Source organism: Cariama cristata, unplaced genomic scaffold, assembly GCF_000690535.1.
Source record: "Cariama cristata isolate BGI_N322 unplaced genomic scaffold, ASM69053v1 scaffold3939, whole genome shotgun sequence".
In the NCBI taxonomy this organism is placed as follows: Eukaryota; Metazoa; Chordata; class Aves; order Cariamiformes; family Cariamidae; genus Cariama; species Cariama cristata.
Window position 1 is genome coordinate 391 of NW_009633897.1, and position 9867 is coordinate 10257.

Below are 9867 nucleotides of genomic sequence, written 5' to 3' on the forward strand. Positions count from 1 at the left end.
ACAAAACAAGAGTCTGCCACAGAGGATTTTCCCTTGGCCAGAACAGTTGATGGTTATTTTTTTCATAGCTATTGAAGTTGAAAATGGATGACCAACAGTGGCTAGTAACTTACTGTGTGGGTGAAGTAGGTCTGTGTTTAACTGTACCAAAACTCAGGTTACTGCTCTGTATATGTACGATGTGAAAAAAACACATGGTGCCCTCCCCTAATTCTCTTGACTTTTTTCCCCCAACACTGGGAAGGCCCCCCCGAGCAGTCCTCACTCAACTGAAAGATACTTTTAGGGTAGCAAAATGGTTCCTATTTCTGCTTTGCTGTCCAAAAGTGAGATGGTTATATTAATTACACAATAGTAATGTTCCCTACTTGTCATTGAGGCTTTGAAATGAAGACCAAGGATTCTGAATGGAGAGCATCTATGATAAGCTCAGGTCCCATTTATTGCCAAAAACTCAGGAGGAACCAGAGATGGAGAAAAAGGAGATGGGAGCTTAACTTGGATCATATCCAACTTTGCCTGTCCTATCCGATGCATCTGTGAAAATCTGTGATATGTAACCCGAAGATTATTCTGTTGTGGAAGGGAAGACTCAGTGTCACAAAACAAAGTCCTAGTGACTTTGTCCTGGTGCAGGTTCATCTCAAATACAGTGTATAACTGTGTTCAGACTTCTTCAAAGTCGATGGATTAATATGTGAACTGATAAACAAACGGGCAACTGGAATGATGAGAGAAATAAAAATAACTGGTAAAGGGGATTTTATGATTCTTCAACTTGCTTATTCTCCCAAAGCAGAAGATGAAAGAGGAGAGCGCATAATTTTCATGCAGCTTCATTATTCAGTGTTTTGTGCTTTGGCTGTATAGAGAAATAAATTACATTTTTTCATCATCTTTTATTACCAGAGAAAGGAATGCCATTAATGTATCTCAAGGATTCAATTTGGTTTTCTTTATAAGCTTATGAAATGGGTGCTTCTTTTTAGAGTTTTAATAAGATAAAGCAAACTAGGTCAAATATTATTGGTTTTGGATATATTCTCTTTGGCATTTTTTTTATGGCCATGTTAGTTCTTTCTGTAATGTTATTGTGGGAGATACTCCATTTGGTGGTGTTTATATCTGTACCATCAGGGTGCTTGAAGTGAATTGTGTGGTTAGTCTGTAACCCTCATGACTGCTGCCAGAGAAATGGAGAACACACTCCAATAGGCTCTCATAGTGCTGCAATTTACTATAAAGATGACTTTCAGTCCTCCAACTTATGTGGGTAAATTCTTTTTATCTGCACTTATCCATGTTAATATTCTTTGTGACTTTACTCATTAATTAGACCATCTGTAATTTATGTTTTTGTGAACTCTGGAAGTTGTTTTCTGTTGGAAAATAAAGGTACTGCTGGAAGGATTAATAGATTTAATCCATGTTAATGGATCCAGTACCTTTCTATATGTTTTGCCACAGCTTATCCTGGTTCATAATCTATTTACTGTAACAGTGTACAAGAGTAATTTTATTTTGCATTCAATTCTTCAAATTATTGTACTCATTTTCATTGTAGGAAGAAAACAACATCGGTTTCAGACCAGAATGGCAAAGGTTTAAAGAGTGAGCGTAAGCGTGTGCCAAAATCCTCACTTCAGAAAGAAGGACCAGCAGATGACAGGGAGCGTAAAGAAAGGCATGAAGGTAGAAGGCTGGAGAAAGGCAAGTCACAGGACTACCCAGATTTGCCAGAGAAACTTGAGGAAGGCAAAGTGCCTGATGATGAAAAACAAAGGAAGGAAGATGAATATCATACCCGTTACAGGAGTGACCCCAATCTGGCAAGATATCCTGTAAAACCGCATCCTGAGGAACAGCAGATGCGCATGCATGCAAAAGTTTCTAAAGCGCGGCATGAGAGAAGACACAGTGATGTAGCTTTGCCACACACAGAAATGGAGGAAGCGGAGGTACCTGAGAATAAATTAGGAAAACGCTCACAATTACAGGGAACTCAGGACAGAAAATCTCTTGTGGAAACTCAGAGGTCGTACTCTATAGACAGAACAGGTGATGTAAGAATTTCTGTTTCTAAACAATTAACTAATCATAGCCCACCAACTCCCAGGCATAGTCCAGTTCCTATAGAACACGTAGAATACAAGAACCACGATTCCTTTAAAAAACAGAGCCGCCTTGATCCTAGCTCTGCTATTCTCATGCGAAAAGCAAAGCGGGAGAAAATGGAGACCATGCTAAGGAATGATTCCCTTAGCTCTGACCAGTCGGAATCAGTGCGGCCATCCCCTCCAAAGCCTCATAGAGCAAAAAGAGGCGGAAAGAAAAGGCAGATGTCAGTTAGTAGCTCAGAGGAAGAAGGGGCATCAACACCAGAATATACTAGCTGTGAAGATGTGGAGATAGAAAGTGAAAGTGTCAGTGAAAAAGGTAAGGACCTTTATGTATATTATGCACATGGCCATGGTTTGGGGAAAAAAAATAATTGTATTTTTCTCTCTTTTGCCTCTTTTAAACATACAACTTTGTTTTTCCCCTTACCTTTCTTTCTTTCTTTTTTCCCAACTGAGAAGTGTCTTATACCTGTTTACATTTGGTTTGCAATGTTTCCTTTTGCATTCTTAGATGAGGTGGTTACAGGTAGCATCAACTGATGAGTTTCTTTCTCATTTTCTGCTATCTTTCACCTAGAACTGACAGAATTTAAGGGTTCTAGTTTATTCTGTCAATGATATCTGTACTCCTTTGGTCATTGCTTCATCCTTTTGTCTGTATGCAGAAGAATTTTCTGTGCATGAGTTGAAATGGAAAGTGAGTTCTGTAACAATCTGAGAAGACCATTATAAAGCATTGTAAACTTACTGACACCTCAGTCTTACGAGATGCAAAATTTTACTACATTAATAAATCAAGGATCTGCCAGAGTTCATTGTTAACAAGGACAGGATATGGGGCAAGGGGAGTGTTATATAGGAAAGAAATGAGAATTCCCTAACTTGTTGTGTAGATGAATTTGCTTCCGATCTTCCAAGCACGTTTAAAGTCTGTTATTTCAGTTTGTCTTTATCTGTTGATGGTAACACTCAGCAGTAAGGAGTAAGTGTAGTACACTGTGTGCTTTTAAACAAAGCCTTTCTTCTGGCTGAAGAAGTTAAACAAATTCATGAATGGTGAACCGATAAAATAAGCATCATCAGAAAAGACTGTGGTGGAACCTACCAACTGTCTTATAACCCTAATTTGTCTTTAAGTGATACTACAGTGAGCTGAAGGCTTTTTGTGTCTTTGGAAGTAGCTTGTAGCTCTTTAGTTTAATTAGCTGTGTTTGTAACTTGAAAGGTTTTTGTTGGTGTTCGCACTCAAAATACCAACGGCTTGTCTGCATTGCCTTTTACTTCCTGGCACTGTTTCCTGACATGTCTTTGATTCATATATGCTAACCTGTCTGTCTGTATCTGATGTTGTGGTCTCCTGACATCCTCTAAAGCTCCAGGTATACAGATAAAAAGAGCCAATGTTTCTTTCCTATCCTATCTGAATAGCTGCTTGTTTTAACTTTCTAAGCGTGAACTTTTTCATTCAAAATATCGAAGCTTGCTTTTCTGTTCATTTTTGAGGAGGGATGATCATGCCCTGAAATCTTAATCCATATTCCACTTAGATGTAAAAATCCCTCACTTTTTTGACTGTGGAGGTTGTCAAACACTGGAACATATCACATAGAGATGTTGTACAGTCTCCATCCTTGGAGATACTCAAAACCCAAATGGAGAAAGCCCCAAGCGATCTGCTGTGACTGACCCAGCTTTTGAGGAAGGGGGTCTGAACTAGGGACCTACAGAGATCCCTGCCAGTCTCAACTACTCTGTGTTTGTAAGAGAGCACATCTTTCCCTTGTTTTGTGGCAATATTTTATGCTGATATTTGCATTTGTCTAATTTTCCCTGACTTCCTCTGGTGGTAGTAGCAGTCTGTAGTATAGCATTTCCTTTCCATTTTTGTGTTTTTGCTTTAATTCATGCACATCAACTGGTTGTGTATGAAGTAGAAAGGCTCTGCCATATTCTGTGAGGGGTATCATTATAAACTGGAAGGTCATTGATGTGAAAGTCAAGCCCAGGCTGAAAGTCATTCATACTGGTATCAATACGTTGGTATAGTTTGCTCTATAATAGTCCTTTGTAAGTAAAACCTTTCAATGGTTGCTTTCAGGCTCATGACACTGATCTCAGCTGTTGACCAATTTCCTGTTGTATTGTTGAGCTGTGAAGGATTGGACTTTTTTCCTTCAGTGTCATGGATCCCAGAGGATTTCAAATGCTACTAAATGCGTATGTTCTCAATAACTGAATCAAGTTCTTGGTTACCTCTAAGACAGATATTTAGGCTCCTCCTTTAGACAGTGGAGGCCTTGGTCTGTATCATATCAGGGTGCTATCTCACTGTATTTGAATAAAAATTATAAATAGGAGTATGTTAGGGACCTGTCTGACCACTGCCAACTCAATACTTGGTTAACATTGTTGAGCATTCCTTGAGACCTTATCTCTACTTGTCAGTAAACTAGCACCATGTTACTAATCAGAAGATATATATATATGTGTGTGTGGGTATGCAATACCTTAATTATAGAAATACATTTCTTCATTTAATAGCTGTGAAATGTACCTGTTAATGGTTTTTTTTTTGCCTGATCTTGATATGACTTTTGCAATCCTTGTCATGGGAAAAGAAGTGGAAAGCCTCAGAATCTGGGGGTATAGTACAGTAAAAGAGTTTGGAAATGTGAATACAAATGAGAAAGCAGAAGCATTTTTGGTAGTAAAGTATCCAGTTATTTTTAGAATGACATTTTCATCAGTGCTTGAAAAAAATCTGCAGTATTTCATAAGAATAGATGGAAAGGCAGGAAATTTTATTACCTAAGAAAATATTTTGGAAATCCTTCAATATTTTAAAAGAAAAAAATGCCACAGTAAAAGGGTGTAGTGTTAAAAACTTGATACAAATAATTTAAAAATGCCTCTATTGTAACCGAGATCAGAATCCCATTCTTTGCAATTTAGCAGCATTGTTACAAACAGAATTTAATGCACCATTCCTTCAGTGCTTTGCTTGTAATTTGGGAGAGATACTGCACAGGTCCCTAGTTGTAGTGCTTTAGTTTACAAGCCCGGGAGGGTCTGGAATCCATCTTCTCTTATCTATGTATCAGCTCAGTCAGAAATCTGGTGGCAAAGTAATATAAATGGACCTAGAAAGATAGAATTATTGCAAATAAAATTTTTAACTTTGAACAGCCTTACCAAGAAAAACCAAGATCTTCAAATTAATGCTCACATTTGTTGAACATTTGGCAGCATATGTTGTTGCCAATATAAAGCAATCAACAACTGAGTAATAAAGATGTACTATTTTCAATTCTATATTGAATGACTAAAATAGAAGTTTTCTGTGGAAAACAGCTTACAGAGATGTTTGAAAGAAAATGATGCCCCATAGAAATGTAAGGTAGGTAGATTGGATAAGACTGTATTGAAAATCAATAGCCAAAAATGACATATAAAGTAAATACTGTGTAAAAGTTACTTTTTAAGATTTGCATTTCCTAGAAACACTGTATAGGATTGCATTACCCTGTCTTCTGAGCACAAAAAAAAAAACCCTTCTAAAAGTGATATTCTTAAATACAAAGCAAGCTAATTTAGCTAGTATATCCCCTGCTATTTACTGTAACCATTTAATATGTATTTCTTCAAAATTATTAACAAAATAATTCTCAAGTACTGGAGATACTTTCTTTCCAAAAACTAAATATCTTTTGCAATCCACTGGGATTTTCCCTCTGGTGGAGGACCCAAAGATTTATCTCGAGTTGTTTCCATGTTGGAGTAAATCTAGAGAAAGAACTGTTTAGCGGTGTCCAAAAAGGTCATCTCGAATTTCTTTTTAAAAAAACAGTCCACACCCTTTACAGGACACTACTACTGATTGCTGATAATTGTTTTCATCCTAATATTAATAGAGGCTGCAGGACTCCTTATTCTGAAATGCGTAATAGTGAACATTAGGTGGACTGAGTTTCCAGTGACAACATTGACCTGGCAAGGCAAAAGGACTCCTCTTAGAAGGCATAAATTGTATTCATACTTGCTTCAAAGACTTGATAGAAAAACATAAACCAGACTATTACAAATGAAATCCAGACCTCCTTTTACAACTGAGAACAGCTTCTGCCTACTGCCATCCAATGAAGAATGCAAATTAGATTTGGAGTAAGTTTGAGAAAAAATATTTTCTTTGAAGTTTAAAACCAGGAATTTGTATAGAAGTCGTAGATTTGTGTCTAGACGAGGTTGCACGTCACTTCTTTTATTCTGTGATAGATACAAGGGATGTTCTAGACTTCTGTCATGCAGTCTTTGAAACTGGAAGATAAAATAGTTTTGGAAACTGGAACAATGTGAGGAGGTACTGAAAGCTGCTCATGTAATTTTATGTGAATAGATACGCTAGTGGCTTTACATTTTGCATACTCATTGTTGATATTTGCCTAAATATGTATTTTGTTCACAATGTTTAGACTTGAAAAATATGCCTAATACTTGCGTATTGTCAGCAAAGTGGTAAAAAGCTAAGTAAAACTCACTTTGTATGCTTGCTAATGGATTTAATTGAGAGTAAGGAGAACGTGATAGAGTTGGAGCCTTGTTGGAAAAAAACCCCAAAACTTCCTGAGATGACATTCTGATTTCTTTCAGTGAAGATGTGATTGTTTCATTCATAATGCCTTGCTTACGGTACTGGGAGGAACAGAGCGACCCAATTTCATTTCACTCTTATGACATTACCCTTCTGGTTAGAAAGCATTAGGGGATCTTGCTGGGATCATGGTGTATGCACAGGTATGAGGTAGGGGGGTTGTGACGAGGAGGAGAGGACCTGAAGGTCAGAAAGAGAAAGGGACGCTGTGGTTTGCAGATGAATGTGTATTGGTGCTGGCTCAACTCCAAGAGAAGAGGACCTGACCCCTTCCTCTGTCCTCTGGTGTTGCAGGTGCTGCTTTGGGCTCTCGTGCACGGGCATTGCCCTGGGAGAAGCAGAGCATAAATTACATCCCTACCCCAGGGATTTCTTCCAAGTGCTGTAGCGTCGTTGGCAAGGAAGGTAGCTTGTGGGCTAAGAGAGAAACCACACATGTGCAGTAGGGTGTATAAATGGACTGAAAGAAAACATCAGGAAAAGGCCATAGAGAAGAGGAGGCTGGTTTTAAATGTTTTTTAGCTAAGCTTCTTCGCTGAGGTATTTTAAATCTGGAGTGTAGGCAAGTCAAGTTGTACTGTAACATCTGCTAGCGTATTTTAACATCTGTTCGTGTGGAGAATTGGGCATGGAGTTTTAAAAGGAACTGAATTTTTTAAAAATGTGGCTGAGCTTTAACTTAGTGTAAAATAAAATATCTTTGCTAGGAAGAATGTTAGTTCTTAGAAATTAGTTCCATTTTATCTTCTGGTCTTTGTGCCATAATTTAGATCTATATCTGATTCAGATTTTAATGAAAATATAATCTAAAGTGGCTCTAGTGTCAGAATTTTGGTCAGTGCTAACACTATTCAATGCTATCAATATCCAGTGGAGTAGCTGACATTATTTACAGTGCTTATGGAGCTGTGAATAAGTCCTTATTTAATTAGTGTTGGGCAGTAAGAAATCTGTTTTGTGTGTATGGAATTATATAAAGTACATACATGCATATGCAAATGAAATAAGCTGAGCATGAGTGGGAAAAAAGTCATACTATTGCCAAGAAATCCAACACTTCACTGAGATGTGTAACCATATAAATGGGGATGTCATGGAAGACATGTGGCTGAATTCCCCTTTAAAATCCTAATAAAGCCCTTTCTCTAGTTTACTTTAGGAAGGTTGTGAATGTGCTGGAAGGGAGTTTGCAGAAGAGCAGCGAGATTGACTGATGTCTATCAAACATGATATATAAAGAAAGGTGTGATGGATTCGGTTGAATAGTCTAGAAAAGAAAGGGGGGGGGAGGGACGGAAAAAAAAAAAAACCCACCAAAATTTAAAAAGGCAGGGAGGCAGGACTGGGCTTTAAAGGAGAAGCTAGAGGGGGAAAGAAATTGAGTGAGTGCTGCTCTCCCTGGAGGGTTAAGTTACTGCTAGGGAGGTTGAAGATCACTGTCCGAAACCATGTCAAATCTGAGAACAGATAAGCAAAGTTAAGGATAATTGCAATCATTATTTTTTAGTCAGCACGGGAACTTGCTGCTCTATTCATTTTTCATTACGTACTGTGTCATCCCCCCCCCAGTTGGTAAGACCTTAATGTAATGGTTCTGATAACTGATCGTGTTGCTCTTCTGGTCCAAGTAGAGGACTCTTCTAAGGCTTCAGTTTAAAGGGAGACAAGAGTTTCCTTTTGGCTTACCACTCAGCTTGAGGACATGTAAGGACAGGGCAGAGTTTTACAGTTATTTTCAGTTTGATTGATAGTTGTTTTTTTGCCTTTTCTGCGTAAGTTTACTGTGAGAATAGAAAGTCTGCAAGCAGGATGTGAAAATGTAGGGCAGCAGTGATTATTTGTTGGTTAATGCATGTAGCAGACAGCTAGGACCTGCCTGCTGCTAGCCTAACTATCAGTAAGTTCACTGCCTCCCTCTGCGGACAGCCAACTGCTCTAAATGTTAAGGGAGTTGAATTAGTTACTTTTTGAGGTGCTCCAACACTTGAAATCTCTGCATTTGTACATGTTTAGCTTCTTAAAAATCTCTCTTGTGCATGAGTCTCTAAGCTTGTTCTCTTGACTGACTGCAAAAATAGTATACGAAGAGCTTTCTAACAGTTAAACACTTTCAACCTTAGAGGTATTTTGTAAGAGAGTGTAACTCTTAGAAATGCTGTGATAACACGCAGTAAATGCATACCTACAGCAATATTTTTTTAGACCCTCAGTATTAAATATTTCATTACCCTTTCCAACCATGAAGAAACTTCTAAAAATACATTCTATTTAGAACACTTTCTTTTCACATTTTCTTCCTGTCTGTAGACATGGCCTTTTATATTTTAGAAAAGCAATTACTGGCATTCTTTACTTTGTGACCTGTGGCTTTGCTGTACCTTATATGCAAATTGGACCACGCCTAACTTGGTTCATTGAGCAAGCTGAGCAATGTTCAAGGGCAGCATGGTTCATCTAAACTACCCAAATCCAAATAGTGCCTTTGAAGGGAAGGTGGGCTGGTATTGGAACATTAGACTGAAAAGGGTGTTTAACTTAATGCGTATTGTACGCTTTACTTGGGCCACAGCTAGCATGGGATTATTTTGCAATTCTAAACGCAGCTCTGTAAAGCCTTTACGCATATGTTTAACTTGCATTACACAGAAGTTTTGAGTGCACATTGGGTCCTTACGTAGTATGTCTGTGGTATTAGTTGTAGGAGCTCAGTGTGGTGGAGGAATAAGTGAAGTGAAATGATTGTATTTCTTGGCTATCTTTCAATCATATGTGTAATTTAAGACAAAATGTTTTCCGACATGTAGCAAAGAGAAATGAAGCACATCACACGTTATCTGATTTTTAACTGGCATGTATTTTATGATCTAACTGTATACATTACTTTCTAGAATTCAGAGTTCCAGTTTTTGAAACCTAGTTCTCAATTTGATAATTCTTTCTTCTGCAATATGAGCTTCACTTCTAATTAGTTAATCTCAAAATGATTGTTGGACAAATGTTCTATTTAAAGCAACCTGGGTCATGTTGTTATACCAATTTCTAAAGTATCTAAGTTCTTGGTATTTTTTAGAATTTCCGTGGAATAGCCTTGGGCAGACT

At 37.8% G+C, this 9867-nt stretch overlaps 1 protein-coding gene across 5 annotated transcripts in view; it reads left to right on the top strand.

The window, feature by feature from the left end:
- The first annotated feature begins 1586 nt into the window (after window positions 1-1586).
- Window positions 1587-9867, top strand: part of RIMS1 (regulating synaptic membrane exocytosis 1) — a 163133-nt gene continuing 154852 nt past the window's right edge. For all 5 annotated transcript variants that reach the window (XM_009706932.1, XM_009706933.1, XM_009706934.1 and 2 more), the window contains exons 1-2: window positions 1587-1806; window positions 2359-2436. The gene's annotated coding sequence lies outside the window, so the exon portion shown is untranslated. The remainder of the gene's footprint in view (window positions 1807-2358; window positions 2437-9867) is intronic.